At 43.8% G+C, this 19,380-nt stretch overlaps 1 protein-coding gene across 3 annotated transcripts in view; it reads right to left on the bottom strand.

Annotated features, from left to right (window-relative positions):
• STAG1 (STAG1 cohesin complex component) overlaps positions 1-19,037 on the bottom strand; it is a 198,063-nt gene extending 179,026 nt beyond the window's left edge. The window contains exons 1-2 of one of the 3 annotated variants that reach the window (XM_075417653.1): positions 18,958-18,974; positions 3,786-4,029 (exon numbers count right to left, since the gene is read on the bottom strand). The gene's annotated coding sequence lies outside the window, so the exon portion shown is untranslated. Of the gene's footprint in view, positions 1-3,785; positions 4,030-9,870; positions 11,022-18,957 lie in introns of those variants that run through there. The other 2 variants (XM_075417652.1, XM_075417654.1) reach the window with 2 other exon arrangements.
• Between the last annotated feature and the right edge of the window lie 343 nt (positions 19,038-19,380).

The raw sequence follows: 19,380 nt of genomic DNA, 5'->3' as shown, positions 1-19,380 counted from the left end.
AATTCCCCAGAAAACAGCTCTTAAAATTCCTGGATTTCTATCCAAGTAGCATACATTTGCCAAAAATCTTTAGGCTCCTTTGCTACCTTAACAGCATTTGGACTACACACAACTAAACGTGCACTAAAGAACTATTTTGTAAGGACTGATTTCTCCATTTCCAAGCTAAACACAAGTTCCTTACTTCAAAGGCTTGCTTCAAAAATCTCCCAGAAATCAAGGTCATTCTTAAAAAAACCCCAAAAATCCCTATTTCAAATATGCCAGAGCTTTAGTAGTACAGGATTCAACGCTTGTCATTTTGCTCTTCCGAGTTGTTGGCCTTTTTATTTATTTCTTTTTAGTGGGGTGAGGAAGGGCTCCAAATTTAGGGAGAGGAGGTGGTACAAACAATTGTTTCCAGTTGACAAGCATTTTTTGCTTCTAAGCATACTATGTTATAATCTCAAGAAAAGTTACATGATGTTATTAGCTCATCGGTTACGAAACAAAGTGACTGTACTTGCTCAAATTCCATTTAGGGCAGACACTTTAACAGTGAGTTAGAACAGCTTTGGCTTTGATACAAATCTTCAACTATTTGTCATTCTTGGAAAAAGGTAACGATGGTCATTAGTAGTCCCGTGATGATACTACACAGATTACTTGCCAATAAGGACAGTTCACAAGCGAGCCTCTGCGTGTTCTCCTACCTCAAAGGGCCTTAGCCTTAACCTTCACACCTGCTCACAGATTCACCCATGTAAGTCTCTACTGCAGTGGCCCAAACTAGGAAAGGCAAAAGCACGCGCTACAGAAAGAACACCGATACTTTCACAGAAAGGGGCAGATCCTGGTAAGAAGTGGAGAAGTGCTGATTATCACCAGTGGAAAGCGGTTAAGAAAAGCAGCTGACAGCAAACTGAAAGGTTCCATTTACTTCATCCAACTCAGTGCCACACGCCACACAGAAGACAATTACCTTACTGCAAGGAGACAGGGTGGGTGGCTCAAAACCACAGGTACGTAAATGCTTTGGAGAAGGACCTTTGCAGGCAACAAGAGGTAACTCAACACCCAGAATATCCCACTAGAGGTTCTGGTGAGCTATTGAAGACATCTGTTAAACAAGAGAACTTGCCAAAGAGCTTGCTTCTGTTTCCCAGCAGTTACTGTTTGAGCTTACCCAAACGTCTGCAGGTTGAGGGGGAGCTAGCTTGGACCTTCTACTGCTCGACTTGGCAGTTCTAGCACCAAAAGGGTCACCCAGAGCCAGCTCTAAAAACACACAGCTTCTCTTCATTTTCTTCAGGGTGCTGCCATTATCTAAGCAGTAGTAGCCTGAGAGCTATAGCAAGGACAGCTCGAGAACAGCGTGCCAAAAAACTTTCACCAGCTAAAAATGAGGAAGTTCCTTGATTAGGCAGAAAAGTGTAGCTTTTATTTCAACCATGATCTCAGAAGCTGTAAAATGGAAAAATCTTAGAAAATGCAGAGCAGACAAAAAAATACAGAATGTAGTTTCTTACCCCCTGTCAACTGAAGAATAAAATTAGATAAACACACAAAGGACTATCTTCTCCAATTTTAGCAAGGGCATGGGAATGTCCCAAATTATACCATGCGTGAGAAGAGGATAGGCTGGTTTCACGTTTCTTAGTTATTTAATTAAATCCAATAGGGAGATGATAGTAAGAATTTGAAAGCAGATTTTCCTTTCACATTTTCCCTTGTGAGCTGCAGCAGGGTTTTTCTTTGCTCAACTTTAATGAATTTTACATATTAAAATAGCATCCTTAATTACTGCTTAGACCTTTTATAAACTTTCAATATTCAAATTTTATTGCAACCATTTTAATACCCTTAATTAGCTCATTCAGGTTTTTTTTTATGCTAAATAGTCTAAATTACTGGCTACTCTACCACTGCAGTTTTCTAATAGCAAGACAGCTTTTTAATATTGTAGATGTGACAAGTTCTCCTATTTTATGTGGCTGAGTTCGCCTCTCTACTTCATTATACAGTTCATGTTCAATACAGTCCAAATTGCTAGTGGCTCACTTCATCATTAATTACACATTTCAAGTCCTGCAGTACTCTAATCGATTCTCAGCCCATGACCAGCAGGGAAGAAGCGCAATCTCACATCTTATTCTTTAACTCAGCCTGGCCTGTTCTGCTGTTATTACCATATTCTGTTTCTGTCACACTTTGCCTTCTAAATAATGTTTTCCAATAAGGATATACTGCTTTAATTGCATTTGTAAAATCTCTAGCAAAACATGTTATCAATCTAACCAAAGCCTCTGGACACTTCCAAAGAACAACATACATGCTACACTTGCCAACTGGTCTTCCCATACCTGGTTGGAAGAGGCAACAAAAGAGAAAGTGTGTGTGTCAAAAGCAATTCTAGAGCAATTTCCATCACTGATTTTTACATTTCTTTATCAAAAGTGTTCATAAATCTGGCCTTAATACTGCCAAGGAGAGAAAATGGAACAGACTACCTTTTTAGACTAACCCCATTGGGCTTACTGCCCTTTTCCAGGACCCCTGGAAATTACTTGTGTGTTTCTTAAGGAAGGCACCTGTCTGACCACTAGATGAAACTTGACTTTGCTGTATGTGTAAAGCAGGTGTTCAATGTTTTAACATATACATGTTGAAAATCACATATCCTTCGTAAGAACAAAACCTCCTGAATACAGAGCTCCCAGAGAATTTATTGTTAACTCCCCATTTGATACATTTAGTAAAAACCCCACCCCTGCCTGCTAGGTTTTGCTGCATTTGAGTTTTCTATGCCTAGGTTTGTTTGGTTTTTTTCTTTATACCTTATCAGTTAAAAAAGCATGAAGCTGATTTCTGTCTAAAACTTTGTATTATTGCAGGTACCGTTCATAAACAGCACTGTAATAAGGACTTCACCTTGTATTCAGGAGTATCATGAGCAGATCTGACATGATATGCAACTGTAATACAACATCCGCCTTCTTCAGTGGCATAACTAAAAATTTACATGTGGCTGCATTCGTTAATCATTAATACACATAACTACAGTTTTCTTATAGACTTTATGCTACGAGGTGATCACATATCTAGGACATAGTACTGATACAAAACAGATTCAGTTTTCTCTCTCCTCCAGTGCTGCAGCTGAAGCCCTCTACCTGTACCTGATCACAGAAACATGCAAGCCCCTCACAGTAACACAACTCATGCTGTAAATCTAACCACCAGATACTCAGTCAAGAAGACTCCTAACAGTACAAGCTCCATATGCTCTTCTATCACATTCACTAGTTCACATTAAATCGAGGCAATTAAGTTGCCACTCTACTGCAGTAAGACTGAAATCATTTATTTGCCTGCAGAAGATACAGGCAGACACGACAGAAGTACCAACTGATTAAAGATTACTGTTTTCAAAGGCTTGTTTCTGTCTGATAGAGCCTGTGGTTACGGCAGCTTTTAAAGAAAAGCCTGTTTTAATGCCAACCCACTGAATGAACAATCCTAGCAAAGCCCAACACTGAGCACTCGCAAAACCTGAACTTTCCTTTGCAGTCAGAATTCAGGAAACTCCTCAACGCTCACGAGCCCATGTTTTATTCAGGTATTAACTGCAGTCAACACAGCCATCTTCCAGTTTCAGATCTACTAGACAGATTAAGAGAATGCAAAACGAGCCAGTTACTAGCTTCATCAAAATTTCCCACACTGAGCTAAACCACCAGCATTCAGAGAGCAATGCTGAGAAAATCCTGCATCTTCAGCTAAATAAAGTTTCATGAGTTCCTTACCAGCGGGTACAAAAGCCTCTTCCTTCCACGAGTTTTCAATTATTCCTCAAAAGAGGAAGCATCGATTCATTAACACCAGTGAGCAGAAATGGAGTGGTTAATGCTTCTGTAGCAGGAGTGTCCATGTTTTCTTTGAAGACAGAAGATATTTCTCAAACATGAAAACGCAATTTGGCAGCCGCACTTGAAAAAAGGTTGTCGTTTTGAGTAGCTGTTGACCTTATTCAAACACCGGGAGAATGATCTGGGAGAACAAGATAGCAGATCAGTTGCCAAAGGAGGAAAAAAGAAAACAGAATCAGATTTTAATTCACTAGAAAAATGGGAACCTGAATGCATTTTACAGTATCATTTTTAACGGGAGGGGTTTTGACAATTTTTTATTTAAATGTGAACATTCAAAAAGATGTTTATTATTGCCTGTTCTCTAACATACAATTTAATTTCTAATCTGCTTGCAAACTCCCAAACCGATGAAGACTTGGATAAAATTAAAGCTGTGTTACAGAGAAATGGAAGAGAAAACAATGAGTATGGTAGTTAAATTTGACTTGCAAATATAAAATTGTTTCCTGAAAACAACAAACGACTGTCATTACGAGCCCAAGGTAAGACTGAAATGAACATTTAAAGCCTGTGATCCCTTTTTTCAGCAAAGCCCCCAAGTTACAGGGGAAAATGAATCCTTAACGTCCAAAAGATGATTCCTAACCACAGTGGACAAATTTCAGGGTGTATCACTTTGTCAGCTAGCTGCAGAGATTCTTGCTCCTAACACCAAACCATCTAGTTCTTTGCTGTCAGAAGCAAGAAATTCTGATTTGAGTTGTTATACCCTAGTCTTTTAGCTTCCCCTTCCAACTGGTTGTTGGTCTGCTCTATTACAGTGTTTCTTTTTCTTAAATTTCTTGCTTTAATTTCAGATAAGAAAGAGCTACAGGTTTGTGATGCAAAAGCACAAACTTTTTTTTTTTTTTTTTTTTGCTTTAAAAGTAAAATGAATCTTGCCAGGTCTGTTAACTGAGAACTCATATACAGCCACTATGGAAAACCTCTCTAGACTACTACAGAGGGGTAGGAAAACAGTTTTGAAGCTTGAACAAGCAAAGGATTCTTCAAAATACTGCAAAGTCTGAACAGAACAGAGCAGAAGAGAAACTGGCAGTGGAATTGTGCACTACGTTCATGAAACCAGAGTGGAAGAGGCCGTAAGACTGAACGGATTTTGATGTAAACACCTAAAGCTCAAGCACCTTATACACATACAGTGCCTAACTCTCAAGAAACCAGAAAACAGTTGACTTTTTTTTCCTTGAATATTTGAGAGCTCTTAGAAGGGAAAGTAAGATATTGATAATTAGGTTCTTCCTAGCCTATTAAAAAGGACAATATATTGGTAAAATAAGTGATATAATCACAGAGGATATGAGTTTCCCTCGGTGGTATATTTGAAGAAGAAAGTACTAATGGCCTCCCAATTGCAATGTTAGGGAAGAAACCCATACTCTCAGAGAACTAGCCAGGTTACTTGAAAAATCATGTACTCCTGTACTATACGCTGCTACACCTAGTAGAACGCTCAACTGCAGAACAAAGCATGTTCCATTAGGTTGAGAGCCACAGTAAGAAATGCGGTTGCCACAAAAGTATAGAATCAAAACACCAACTACTTCTCCACCCCCAAACAAACCTCAGTATCACAATTATTATACATTAGACCACAAAATACTGTCTAAGCCGCAGAGATACCTGTCTTCCAGCATGCCTTTACTAACAAGCACCACCAAACAGCACAGCAAACTACAGCTAACACTGCTGGGGAGCTGTGGCTTAAAGAGAGCACATGCAGGAGGAAAGGAAGGTTGTTCAATCACTGTCCTCTCAAGTTTTTTCACTACTGAAAGACTTGTTCATCTGCTGAGAAACCAACCGCTAACAAATTTCAAACTCATTCAGTGGGTTTCCAAAAAAACAGTACAAACTTAGTGGCTACTGATGATTTGGCAAATGCAGACAGCATTGTAAGTGCTAAATGAAACAAACATACAATATCCCCTATTTTATTCTGAGTGCTGTATAGAGCACTTGTTCCCTACCGGCAGCATGGCCTGGAACAACCCCCTAAGCCCTGCCAGGCAGATGACCTCGCGCTCCAAGCAGAAGCCAAACTGCTCGTAGAGGAAGCAGCGACAAGGGTGGAGGGAACAGAGGCTAATCAGTCAAAAGCAGACACTTGGGGGTGACAGGAGGGCAGCAAAGGTGAGAGTAGAGATTGTCACATAAAAAAAAAAAGGGTAGGAAAATACTAATTGAGAACTAAAATGCACTAAAAAGATTAGGCATGTTTATCAATACGAAGCTACTAAATGAACAAAATTCAGTGAAGCCTAGAAAACACAAGCTAGTTCCATAGAAATTCTAAATCTTCATCCTACCTCTATCAATAGTCCCAAGAGAAATTAGCTTGTAAAACACAGTAAGAGACAGAGTTTCAAATTAAGCAAACGAGGAATGAAATCCAAGTTTCAAATCATCATGCACTTAAAATAGTATAGTACCAATTCAAACCTATGTCTGAAGTTATTCACTGAAGATTGTACATTGATAGCAAACAAATACTGTTACTTGAAGAAGCCAGGATCCAAATAGTTAATAAATAAATGCTGCTAATTAAGTCGTAACTAGAAGATTGGTTTCAAGGCTCAAAACATCCCTACTTGGTACAAAAGTATACCTACACAGTCTGAAAGAAACAGAAGCTGAAAATACAGTCTGTGCTGGAAGAGAGCTGTTTCTTAGACAGATTTTAGAGGAAGACTGTAAAAAACAGTTCTTCACATTAAATGTATCCCTTTTTCACTTTTTTAGCATACATTTTTAAATTTTCTTTCCAGTGTTTTTATTTTCTCTTAAAGCTGCTATTATACCATGAAAAGGCAAATCCTCCTTCTATACTGTCAGAAGTAGTCATGAAGATTTGTACCATTTTCATAGTAACAAAAAACCAGCATTCAAAATCAAAGGATGTAGAGAAACTGATGTTCCACGTATGCTTTCAACAGCTTGACGCTGAACAAACAAGGCAGCCTCTTTCTTCAATACTCTTCATGAATATTGAAGACTGCAGCTAATCAAATGACAACACAGACAACTGCATCAGGCAACAACATCAAAAAGGAAAGTCCTGACTCCCCTAGACAAGAGCAAGTAAGAAAGCCACAGCTCCTGTTTGATGAAATATCATCAGCCAGGAAACTAATAAAATGTTTATATTGTACATCTTGCTAAGCACATAGGGGAAGCTGCTTTTACCAAGGGGCAAATACCGATTTGTTTCACCGGTGACAACTGTTTTCCACGCTGGTTACCATCCCACTTTTCATTCCTCCATTTGCGAGAAGGATGAACATGCCTCTCCAAGTGACAGAAACCAGCAGCAAATTCAGATACGCAACCAAGTACAGGCCAACACAGAACCTCAAAGACTGAGATTGCTTGCAAAGCTTTATGTGAACTACAAACAAAAGGGTAACAGCAGAGGAATGGAGTCTTGTGAAGAGCTCTTCAAAATAAATAAAGAGCAATCCACCTAGCACTAGTAAATCTTCAGCATTAAAGCAGGGTGCCCAGTTTGGGGTTCCAGGCTTCAAGACATGAATTGACAAGAGAAAGACTACAAAGCACTGAGCTGGATCAGAAGGCAAGTAGAGATCTATGAGGAAGAACGGGAATAGAAAGACACGCAGCTTGTGTCAGAGCAGATACCAAGGGAAAAAATGACACATCAAATACTATCAAAAATAGCTGGATATGACCAAATAAAAACAGAAGTTTACTGCAAATTGTGTCAGTTGAACATTAGAAATAAAGCAAGCAGTAATAATATAAAGCACTGGAATAAGCTGCTTAAGAAATGCAGTGAAATTTCCAGCAATTAAGAGATTAGACAAGCATCTGTCAAGAATATTGTAAACGCTCTTCCCTCAAGACAGAGAAAGGGATTAACTCAAGGTCTCTCTTCATCCTTTTTTTGTTCAGTATTCTTCCAGGAACAAAGAAAGCCCAGGCAGGATGACAAAAGTAAAAGTAAATAAATAACCATTCTAGTACAACTCCATTGTTACAGTAAAACACAAGATTGGATAGAGATCTCGGAACGCTACAGCTTTAATATCCCTCGGTGGCTGTAAAAGCAACATGAATTTAGATTGAGTTACATCGCTAGGGATTCCAGCAATGCACAAAACCCAAAAAAATCAGTGAAAAAAAATAATTACATCTAAACACACTTTAGTAGTCTCCCCAATACCAGTTATTTCATTAAATAAAACTTCACTGGTAAAACTCTTTATAATGTATATTCTCACAACACAGCATGTCCCAGTTAGATAACGAAGACATCAAAATGATAAAGACTTCACAATTTTTCAGAAATAAACTGCTGTTTCTAAAGGAAAAGAATTATGGGACAAAATAATAGTGTATTTCTGCTCAAAAGCCGGGTGCTGGAAGACTGCAAAGCAGATACTGCATGAAAGTATTAACCACTTCAACATTTTGGGCAGTGGTCTTCAAGAAAACATAGTGCAAGGTAAAATCTGTGTTGGTAATACTGCAAAAGTCTTTTCAGCTGGAAAGTAAGGTAAAAAGATTGTAAGGAATAGAATATGGAAGGGGCAGGGGGGGGTCTCAATTTTCCTCATCACAATGATCAGGATATTTAGAATTAGGGATGAAAAATGTATTAGAGTCACTGGGTTCCACTACTGAGAGCACCGATACCCACACAACAAACGAAGTCACCACACGACTCCCCAACACAGGAACCTCCCACTTGGGTATCACAGCAAAACTGAGCAGTTCTGTAGACGGACACTTCTGCTCACGTCCATCATGCGCTTTGAAGCACTAACAATTCTGATCTCGACATTCTCAGCTTTCGGCAAGGTTAAAAGCAGTTTGCACTGTTCTTTTACTTCATATTCCACCAGGACATTTTGAACTGCCCAAGCACAAAAATGTTGGTATATCCTGCTAGTTTTACTAATTTTCCCATGCTGGTGTCTGTTTAAATTGCTCTGGAAAATTTCAGCCAAAACAAATGATGTCTCTTAAACAAAGTTAGGAAAAACCTTTGTTCATAATTTGAGTTCTCAGTAACTTGCATGCTTTGGAGGAAACGTGACTATAGCACAACAGATACCCGACTAGCAAGATCTGCCTTTCGGCAACTTAATGACAACAGACCAAGAATTTGAAGCCCCGTTTTCAAACCCTGGAAGTTACACTTAAGATATGTGGAATGGCTTGTGTTTACATAGTAACAGACTGATGTCTGTCAAACTCCTGTCCTTCTTGACAAAGATGGAAGGATACAGCATAGGTTACTCTCACAGTGCCACATGCAATCTGTTCCTTATGCAAAATCTGCACAATAATGAAATTTGCTACGTGCAGATCGACGCTGAAAAACACAGCTTGTAGTCCCTAACAAGATACCATTTACTACTTTGCAGACACTTCCAAACTGGTCAAGCTACATGGAATTTTTTTAAGTAAGAACTTGCAGCTATCACACTAAAGCCACAGAACAGGTCAACTACAGGTCTTTAGCCTAAAGCAGGAAAACTCAGCAGGAGTTTCCCACTGAAATCCTTAGAAAAAAATGTGTATTTACCACAGCTGAAAAAAAATCCTTAATGTCATATTGAAGAATCAATCTGAATAATTTTTGTTGGAACGCAACAAAAATAATCAATCTGCAGCTAAAAATCTAACACAGGCATTTCCAGTCTGAATGGTTTGTGTGTCAGAGGCATATATAATTTGAAACAAGATTTGAGTAACTGCCTAACAGTACAGATCTCAACCACAGGCATGCTCAGCTGAGCCATCCCTAACAATGTAATAACCAAAGCTCCCCTTTAGGATTAAAAAAAATCCCCAGCAACGAAGTCACTAACTGCCTGAACTTACAGCTAAGTTAAAAATACAAATAAGGCTGTTCCGTGTGTTAAAGTTTTGGTCTTTGTTGCTGTTGAAAAGCGTGGCAAACGTAAGAAGGCACTCAAAATTTATTTCTAACCTTCTACCAACATGTTCTTCCCTTTCTTCACCACCGCTTTTTGTCTTCTCAAGTCAAGCTTGCATTTCAGGGAACTGCCAGTAACGTCGGATGCAGGAGCTCGCAGGAAGAACAGAACAGTTCTTAAACCAACCTGAGAGACCCATTCTTCTTTTGAATCATCTCTGAAAGACTCTGACATGCAAAGCGTATTAGCAATAGCTTTACCAGAGATTAAAAAGTCTAGCATTTTTTTTTATAGCACACGCTACTCCAAAGAAAAGCAGGGAGCCGCAGGAGCTGTAGTTACTTGCATGATACTTCCTCTGCTAGCTGCCACCAGCGTGCGATGGGAGCAGTCTGGTTCCTTCACTCTGTCACCTAATTTGGTCCAAGGGGAGCCCACCGTGCAATTATTTCTTCTAGGAAGCAGCAAGCCAACGTTTTTGTACATTCCCACGTTCTTCAGTTATGTATTTGTTCCATCATCATAGCTCAGTTCCATCAGCTTTTCCCTGTGTCGTGCTCGCCTCTGCCAGCAACAGCGAACCTGGACGTGTGCTCAGGATTCAAACATTATAAATAAGTCTAATGGCACTTGTAACATTTTGCAGTGGTGCTACTTGCCATTTACCAGTCTTGCAGGTGAAGAGATCAGAACTGGGGAACTACGAATCAGTTCTGACTGTCCCACATGCTGAACACTTTTTGTGACTGCTGTCACAGAGTCATTATCTTTTGACATAAACTTGAATGCAAATATGACTTACAAAGGAGTACCACGTTGCCTTCAGCACAGAGGCAGATCCAACAGTTAAACTCTAGACGTGGGCGTTATCCAAGCATGACTCTAGGTCAGGAAAGTTGAGGGAGAGACAACAAAGGAGCCGACTGCCACAAATTTATGGGCAAGTAAGATGTGAAAGGGTTATTCTTAGCTGTGTATTTCACAATAAAATGAACTACACGAGTGACATACCCTAGCAATACCTCAGAATTTGCTACAGAAAATACTGGTGGGATATTCTGGCATTACATGGAGAGAGACCCCAAGATCCACGCAAATGCTATGGATGACACTGGTGAATGACAACATTCTTGCAAAAGGCTCCTCACAGAGAAAGTCCTGGCAGGAGTCTCTCAGAAAATATTCTGAAAGTTTTGAAAAATATACACTTACAAGTTTTAGCAGTTTCATAAAAATGCATTTGCCTAGGGAAAAAAAAACACAAAGTGTCTAGGAAATAATAGCAGCTACAACTGACAGTTCCTCCCCCTGCCCTCCAAAAGTGACACTTTTCTTCCCTGGATTCTTACTCCTAACACCTTCCTCTCTTCCCTCTGAGCCTTCTACCCAGATACCAGCATGCTCTAAATCAACAAACAGTAATGAGAAATCAGAAAAGTCGGGCATACCAATGGAAAAAGTTTGGTTTACCAGCTTTAATGGCTATGACATTAACAGACATTTCAACTCAAAGACAAGCAATTAGCAGTTCAACAGCCACCTCAGGCAGTAAGAATTTACATAGGACAACCACGCACCAGTGCTTTCAGTCCCCAAAACCAGTGCTCTATAGTTATGCGCACCAACCGAAACAGAAGTGTGTAACAGCTTCCCTTTGCAAAGCCAAGGACAAGCAGCTGCTCTGGTTTCTTTTGAGGAGAAAACCAAGTGTAACAGTACAATACTGAAACGCACGTTGAAGAAAAACGTCACAAGTGGGGCATTTCACTTCCATTCCTCTTCTGACAGTGCCAGTAGCATAGGCTGCACCTGAAACTGGACTGACTGTATTGCTTGTGTTCTCCCACCCATTTACGACAACCAAGATCGAGGAAGTCTTCATTCCACTCTGATGGTTCCACTTCTCATACTCCAACTTGGGGAGTTTTCATAGGACCCAACTGCAAGTTCTCACTGGCATCCAACCTACCGTCCTCTCTCCCACCTCAGCAAATGGACAGCACTGCCACAATTCAGACTGGCCATTTTTAATGAAATCGTACAATACTCCACATGTCTCTTCAGGTTCTGAACACGTCCAGCATCTTGTACAATAGCATAATAATTAGAATTCAAAAATTCCCTGAAACATTTTGAAACTAATTAAATTTCAGCTCCATCTTATTGCTTTGGCAGAGAAAACTGTTCCAAATGGAGCTTCAAGAAACAACGCATATTACAGACAAAAAAATCATCCATGTGACTGGGGAAGGTAAGATACACACAAACCCACAGAAATCACGCCATTTTGTCTGATCCACCATACCAACCCTTTTCAGAGGGATGAGAAAGGACGTATTATAGGGAAATTTTATTTGATTTATGCAAATACAAGCAGAACAATCAGCTAGTACCAAAACAGAAAAAGCCTCAGAGAACTGAAGAAAAACACTGGAACTCTGGCACACAAAGGAGATGAAGAATAAACAAACCCTGATCTGTAACTAAAAGGGCAGAGTACCCAAAATGTCACAATCTTTCAGAGGAGTCCTTCACAGGGTTGGGTAGCTATCCTCACCATTTTAATTCTCTATCTTCACCCACACTTCCGTTCTCAGAACATTATGTACGGCAGCACACAAATGTTACAGACAGCTGAGCACCCTTTGGAAGTAGTCAAAAGCAGGCAGACCCTTAAACTTCAGCTTCGTAAGCAAGGATGATCTCCACAGCAGTGACTTGCACTCCCTCTACTACATTCTTGGTTTTACACTATTCCTGCAACCGCATTGTTTTGTTTCATTTTTGTTAAGCTCTGTATCCAACAGAAACAGGCCTACATGGCTGTATTTCAAGGGCTTATCCTTCTCTCTCTGACCTTTTCTCCAATTCCCACTACCAATAATTGTCAGTCCCTGGACCAATTTCCACTGAACTCAGGAAAACATAGATCACAAAATACGTATCTTCCTCTACAGTTTTAAAAATATTCACTTCTTAGAAGAGACATTCTTAATTCCTCTCCCCCAAGCAGCGTCCTATTAAAGTAAGGCTACAGGAAAAACAAAATTATGAGATGCCAAAGAAGTCATCTAAGAGTGAATTGCAAAACAGCCTTCAAAAAATTCTACTGCTTGAAGCAGTGTTTACTCTTGAGCACAATTTATAATTGTGTTTAGTCTCTCACCTAAGACTTTGTGATGCTACAGTCTAGTGAACCTAACTTGGTAGAAACTACTCTAGAACACAGATCAGTAGACAGTTAAATAGGCCACGGCATTTAGACGGTGAAATCAACCCCACTTCTGTACAGGAAAACCAAGTTCCACAAACCTGAAGGAGTTCCCTAGAAGATCTCCCCTACCCACACACCAATGGACTCTACTTGAGAAAGCCTGCTTTAATTTCCAAGAGACATTTAACAAGATTCTTCACAAAAGGCTCTTCAAGAAATTAAGCTGCCACAGCAATAAAAGGCCTTGCGTGGATAGGTTATCTGGTTAAAAGAGAGGAAACAAAGAGCAAAACAAATGGTCATTTCTGACAACAGAGTAAGGCCACCAGTGAAGTCCCACAGGAATATAAACTGGAGCCAAATTTGAGACATTCTTACATCTGGAAAAGGAGATGACTGCTGATAATCTGCTGATGACACCAAGTTATTCATGGTAAGGCAGACAGGACCAGCTGCAAAGAATGGAAGCAGGAACCTAGGCTACAGACCACAAAGCTGGCAGAGGGAATGCAGTACAGGTAAGAGTTACCCCCAGGAATCCCAACTCGACACACAGAGTGGTGGGCTCCAAGCTGAACATTGCCACCCAGGGCACGTGTGCACAGCTGAGTCACTCTGAATCTCCCACCTGAAGAAGGAAGGGTCTCGAGCTCCAGAACCATTCTTCCCCAAAACATTCTTGCCACTGACCCTGCATCACCTCTCGCAATATCACACTCACATGGCCTGATTCAAGGCATTCACCTGGAGGAAAAACGCCCCTCCCAAGCAGATGGGTTTTGCCAGGTAGGGAATTCACCTAGCTCAAGGAAAGGTCAAGCCACCAGCAGCACTAGCACAAAGGAAAGGGAGGAATTGTGCAGCTGTGGAGAACAAGATTCCTCTCAGCTGTGGCAGGCTGGCAGATCAGCTCAGCCATCTTGTGCAATTCCACTGGCAGGAAAAAGCTCTTGTGGCCCCAGTGAACAGATCTAAAACTAACAATGCAAAACTGGCATATTTATCACTCATTTAACATGGAATTCATTACCCATTTGCGAATGAAGTTTTATTTTCCATTTATAAACACTAACACCTTGGTATCTTCCTGGTCCTTGGGGATTCTAACCCTAAAAAAAGGGAGAGAAACCCTCGGGGGGGGGGGGGGGGGAAGAGCAAACGGATCCTCAGCTTGTCATTTGATTTTTGTTTCAAACAATACCACCACACGCTATGCTCTAGCATATTAAAAAAAAAGCATCCAAGATGAATTGTTTTGATTTTTATTATTTTACTGTAGAAAAATATTTGACATTTAGAAACCTTTCTGACACACAGGCCTATTGCTATGTAACTCTGCAAAAGAAATATTTTTTTCCTATGAGCTGTATGGTCTGCCAACACTGTTCTCACTCAGCTAACCTGCCAATATAATACAAGTCTGCTTTATAGACAGTTACAGAATACAGACTCATTAGATTTACTTTTAGAATAAACAGCACGTATTCTGCTCAAATCCTGCACAGCAAGGAACACAGTTGGCTGGATGTTGCCTCATGCTGCTTTCTAGTAAAACATTACTTTTGAGAACCACCTGAAATAACCTGCCTTTCAGCTGAGTGAGGACAGGCTTAAGAATTCAACATCTTGCTCTTGATTCTGCAATAAATGATTAATAACTGTGTGACTGGAACTCAGAATACACTCCCACATCAAGCTCTTGTGTCCAATAATGCTGCCAACTGTAGCTGATAGGCCTGTCCCACCAAACGATGTCAACGCCTTTTTGCATGTTTTAAGGCTGGCAAATTCACCCTGGGCAGGATTAACATCACAATCATGGAACCAGCGTTTGGCAGCTCTGGCTAGCCAGTGCTCTCCACCTTTGGGTACACAGAGAGCAGCACGTATCAAAGCTGGATGCCTGAGTGGATGAAAAACCTCGTATTTGCACCAAATATGGAATTACCTGTATTTATAAATGGCCATTTTCTTCCAAAACAAGGTGGCTGTGAGATGGTGTAATATGAAAGCAGAGTTACCAAATTCATCAAGTTTATATTGAAATTAATTCAAAATAGGATACACGTGACAGTTTGGGCTCAGTAAAGATACCCTGATTAACCTATTGGCCAAGGCATCCTGCTATCTCAAGCTTACTGTCATTATTAAAAAGCATTTTCCAAAATACTAAAGTGCCTGCAGAGATGCAAATGAGGAAACGTGGCCAAACTATCAAAACCAGAAGCACAGTTCCTTCTACCGTTAGCAAAAGGACCTGAGTTACTGGGTATTCTCTCACAAATGATACACACATTTGCACCTTCAATAAGACATGTCAGAAATTAGCAAGTAGCTACAAAATCAGAATTAGGGAAAAGAGTCCCTCTGCAGCTCCTCCTCTTCGGCTCTTTCAGCCAGCTGTAGGCAGTGCCGACCATTAAAAAAAATGAGCATGGATCTTCCTGAAACACCACTTGTTCTCGGAAGCATATTTTCAGACTGAACAGTTGCAACAGAGGGTCATAATAACGTTCTCTCAACCCCTTAGTTTCTAGGGGAACAAAGAAGTATGTCTTTGTATTCTGATCACATATTCAACACCCAAACCAACAAAGTGAAGTCAGTTTGGAAAAGCAAAATATTGGTAAGAATAAAGCATATCCCTAGACTTCCTGGACAGAAACAACAAAACAATTATCTGCGGGTGAACTCAAACTTTGTAGGATTTTTCTTTCTCTTCCAAGAAAGAAAACCAACTCTACTCTTTTCTATTTTTAGCCAAATGAGCTAACACAGCAGCGCTGCAAGAAAGAGGAGATGGCAGTTTGCAGTGGGAGAGCTTCAGAGCTCCATGTGATAAATCAGAGCGACTACAAGGAAACCCCCAAACCTTCAAAAAAGCACGAAGTACCTTACAGATTGTGGTTGGCATTTTAAACCCTGAAGTCAGTACATCAGATTTCGATAAGGTGCACACTTATCTTGGCACCAGACTTCAGCATCACCTCCTGGTTTTGACTCCAGGCATGAGAAGCCAGAGCCTCATCCAAACACTTGGGCACCTCAAGGAGCAGAACGGGGAGAGCCGGGTCTCTCAGAGGCCAACCACCCACTCAACAGCACTGCACCCAAATTTAGCCTTTAACATTCCTGCACAACTCAAGTGGATGAGAAGACGAGTTTGCTGCTTTCAGTGTGTCTTGTGTTAACTACAGAACTAGCACTTTCAAATTTTCAGCAGGGTGTTGGGAGTCCTCTCTGCATTTTACCAGAAAAAAACAATTTACAAATGTTACGATCAAGACATGTTCTTACCACAGTGACTTATCTTAGAAAGTCATCACAATTAAGCATTTCTCTCCCACTGCATCCTCACACTTCTACAGGTTCACTCGCCTACTAAAAGGATATTTACAGTGTCAGTGTTAAGCCACCTTATATAAAAGGGCAAATCTTTGCAACAAAGGGAAAGAAAGGAGAGAACGCAAAGTCACCAGAGCAAGCTTGAGGCACATATTCTTCTTCAGGAAAAGATTCTTTTACGTCAAAAATATTCACTTGTTGAGTTTCTGAACACCCTGAGTAACTCATTTCGTCAACGCATCCAAATATTCAATGTTCATAAACCTTCTCAAGTTTCAGCAAACCTTCTGCAGTTTCAGCAGATGTCACACCAAAATTTGCATGACACGATGGGCAGGCTATGGACAGAGCCAGCAGCTGAAAAGCTTGGAGACCCCAGTCACAAAGCTCTAACACCAGTGTTTCAGCTCCCCTCAAAACTTCTGATCACAGCACACTCTGTGTGGACGTTTGGCCATAAATGCTGTCTCTCGTAATGAAGTTATCAGCTTTAGCACGTTTGTACAACGTTAGGAACCACCAGAGACCATGAGGTGCCAACTGCCACGTGCTCCAGTTCTTAAATGCAGGGTTTGTAGAAGAGGTACTTTGAACCACCAGAGCTGGCACTACCTCTTCATTCAGCCTCAGAAAAAGTACCACCTTCCACTACCCCTTCCGACTGCTGTAAATCCACAAGCATGACCGTCAGCAGTAGCAACCAAGAATTTCAGCTGAACGCTCCGCGTTGAGCAGCCAGCAAAAATCCCATCCTCTCAGATTAATCACAACCCTGTGAGCCCCTCCGCTGCTGCTCACCAGGAAGCCCTGCTGCATCACAGGTTGGGCTGCCATTTCAAAAACCCCTGCACCCACTACATGTGCTTTCTCAGGCTATCCACCAAAAATTCATCACAGCTGAATCAGAAAGGAAGAAAGAAGAAACCATCCTCTAGTTCCACAAAGTAAGAGCTTCTTCCCATAGGCAGGACACCTTTCAACAGACAAGGCATACATTGCCTTGTGGTCCGGTGATTTCTTCATGGATTGATGGGTTGTACCGTAGAAACGCGCATCGAATGACCTTGTTGTCTACAGACAAACAAAAAACCCTCACTAGACAAGGCAAAACTGCTTCGGATCCAGCGAATCTGGACTAATCCTTCCTTCTCCTACACCACCCCTATCACTAGTGTAATATCACGGAAAAGTTAAGCAAGTCTTCAGACGTCTGAATCCAGACGTTAATGTCACCCATCACACCAAACACATGACACAACGTAAGAAGGGTTGCATTCGCGGTGTAAGCTGAGGTAGGCTTTTCATTCCTCAGCAGCTCAGTATTTAACGCTATTACCAGACAAACCCTACAAAGCTACAAGCACCACAAGGTTGTGTAGAACACAACTGAAACCATCGATACGGATAAAGCAGCTCAATTTAGTTTAATTAAACTCACGCTGTCTTCACGGACGCTAAGTTTTTTGACACTGATACTGGCAGTCACGTCCGTATAAGTTGCTCTGTGGATACCATTGCTCTGCTTCGTTCTCTCCAGCCACGCTCCATCCCCCGCCGCTCGCACTCCCCAGTTCACCCCAGGAGCTCACAGAAAGCCCAGTGTGGCCGCCCACCACTTCCCAGCACGGGGCGGTCACCCAGTCTCCAGCACCCATCACAGGAGCCTTCCTCCCCGCCAAGCAGCACCCCGGTTTATTCGGGCTGCTCCTCGGCTCCGAGGGCCCCGGCCTGGGGCTCCTGCCTCTTCCCACCCCCCGCACCGCTCAGAGGGCATCGCCCACGCCCGGCTTCTCCCCGCAGCCACCGTTCCCAGACCCAGGGCCACCAGACGGGTCAAGCCACCCGCGCCGGCCTCCCCGGGCCCCGCACGCTGCTTCTCCCGCCCCAAGGCTGAGGGAAACACCACCGCTACCCGGCCTGGCCCCGCCGGGCAAGCCGAGGACCGACCCCCCCGCACCCCCCCCGGACGCCAGCCAGGCGCCGGCGGCGCTGGGGCGGCCGGGGCGCTCTCGCCGCCCTCCCCCGCGGCCGCCCGGGCCCAGGCGGCGGGGCGGGCCGGGCCGGGCCGGAGCGGGCAAGCCCACCGGGGCTCCCGCAACTTTCCCTCCCCGCGGGCCGGGCGGGGGCCGCCCGCCACCGTGCCCCGCGCGCGGCGGAAGCGCCACCCCCGCTCCGCCCGAGCATCCCGGGCCGCCCCCGCGGGCCCTGGGCCGCGCGGCGGGAGCGCCGCCGCCTCCGCCGCCACCGCCCGGAGCGGGGCGCAGGCCCGGCAGCGGGAGAGGCCGCGGAGCCCGGCCCGCGGCGCGCCCCCGGCAGCCCCGGCGGGGACAATGAGATGGCGGCGAAGAGCGCCGCGCCCGGGGGACCCGCTGCTCCGGCAGGAGCCGCCCCGCCCCGCGCCGCCTCCTCTTCCCTCCCCTCCCCTTCTCCTCTCTCCTCGCACGGGCAGCGCCCGCTCCCGGCCCGGCCGCCGCGGAGACCGAGCGAGCGAGCGAGCGGCCCCGGCCCGCTGCCCCCGCCCCTCGCGCCTCCATCTTGGATCGGCGCCTCAGCGCCCTCCCTCCCCCGGCGCCCCGCTCACCTCGGGCCGCGCCGCGCCGGGCCGGGCCGGTCGCCCCGGGAGCCTGCGGAGCGGCTGGCGCGCGGGGTCCGGGCGGGCGCGGGCCGGGGCCGGGGCGGCGGCGCTGGCGGGGGCCGCGCTCAGCGGAGCCGCAATCCTAAACCGCCATCTGGCGGCATTTCCGACCCGCCAATGGCGCAGCCGCCGCCGCGCGCCGGACCCCCAGCGCCCCCTGGCGCCCGCGCGCCGCCACTGCCCGCGCGGGACTGAGGGGGGGAGCAACGCCGCAGGTCGGCGCGGCCCCGCCCGGCGCGCGGGGGGCACGCGGGCGCCGCAAACGTCTTTCGCGCGAAAACGCCGCGCGTGCGCCCCGCGCGCCGGGCGGGAGGCGGCCGCCAGCGGCCGCGGCTGGAGGGGGCGGGGCGTCGCCAGGGTGACAGGAAA

This window comes from Opisthocomus hoazin, chromosome 4 (genome assembly GCF_030867145.1).
Source record: "Opisthocomus hoazin isolate bOpiHoa1 chromosome 4, bOpiHoa1.hap1, whole genome shotgun sequence".
Classification (NCBI taxonomy): domain Eukaryota; kingdom Metazoa; phylum Chordata; class Aves; order Opisthocomiformes; family Opisthocomidae; genus Opisthocomus; species Opisthocomus hoazin.
This window is presented reverse-complemented; position numbering and strand designations above follow the sequence as displayed.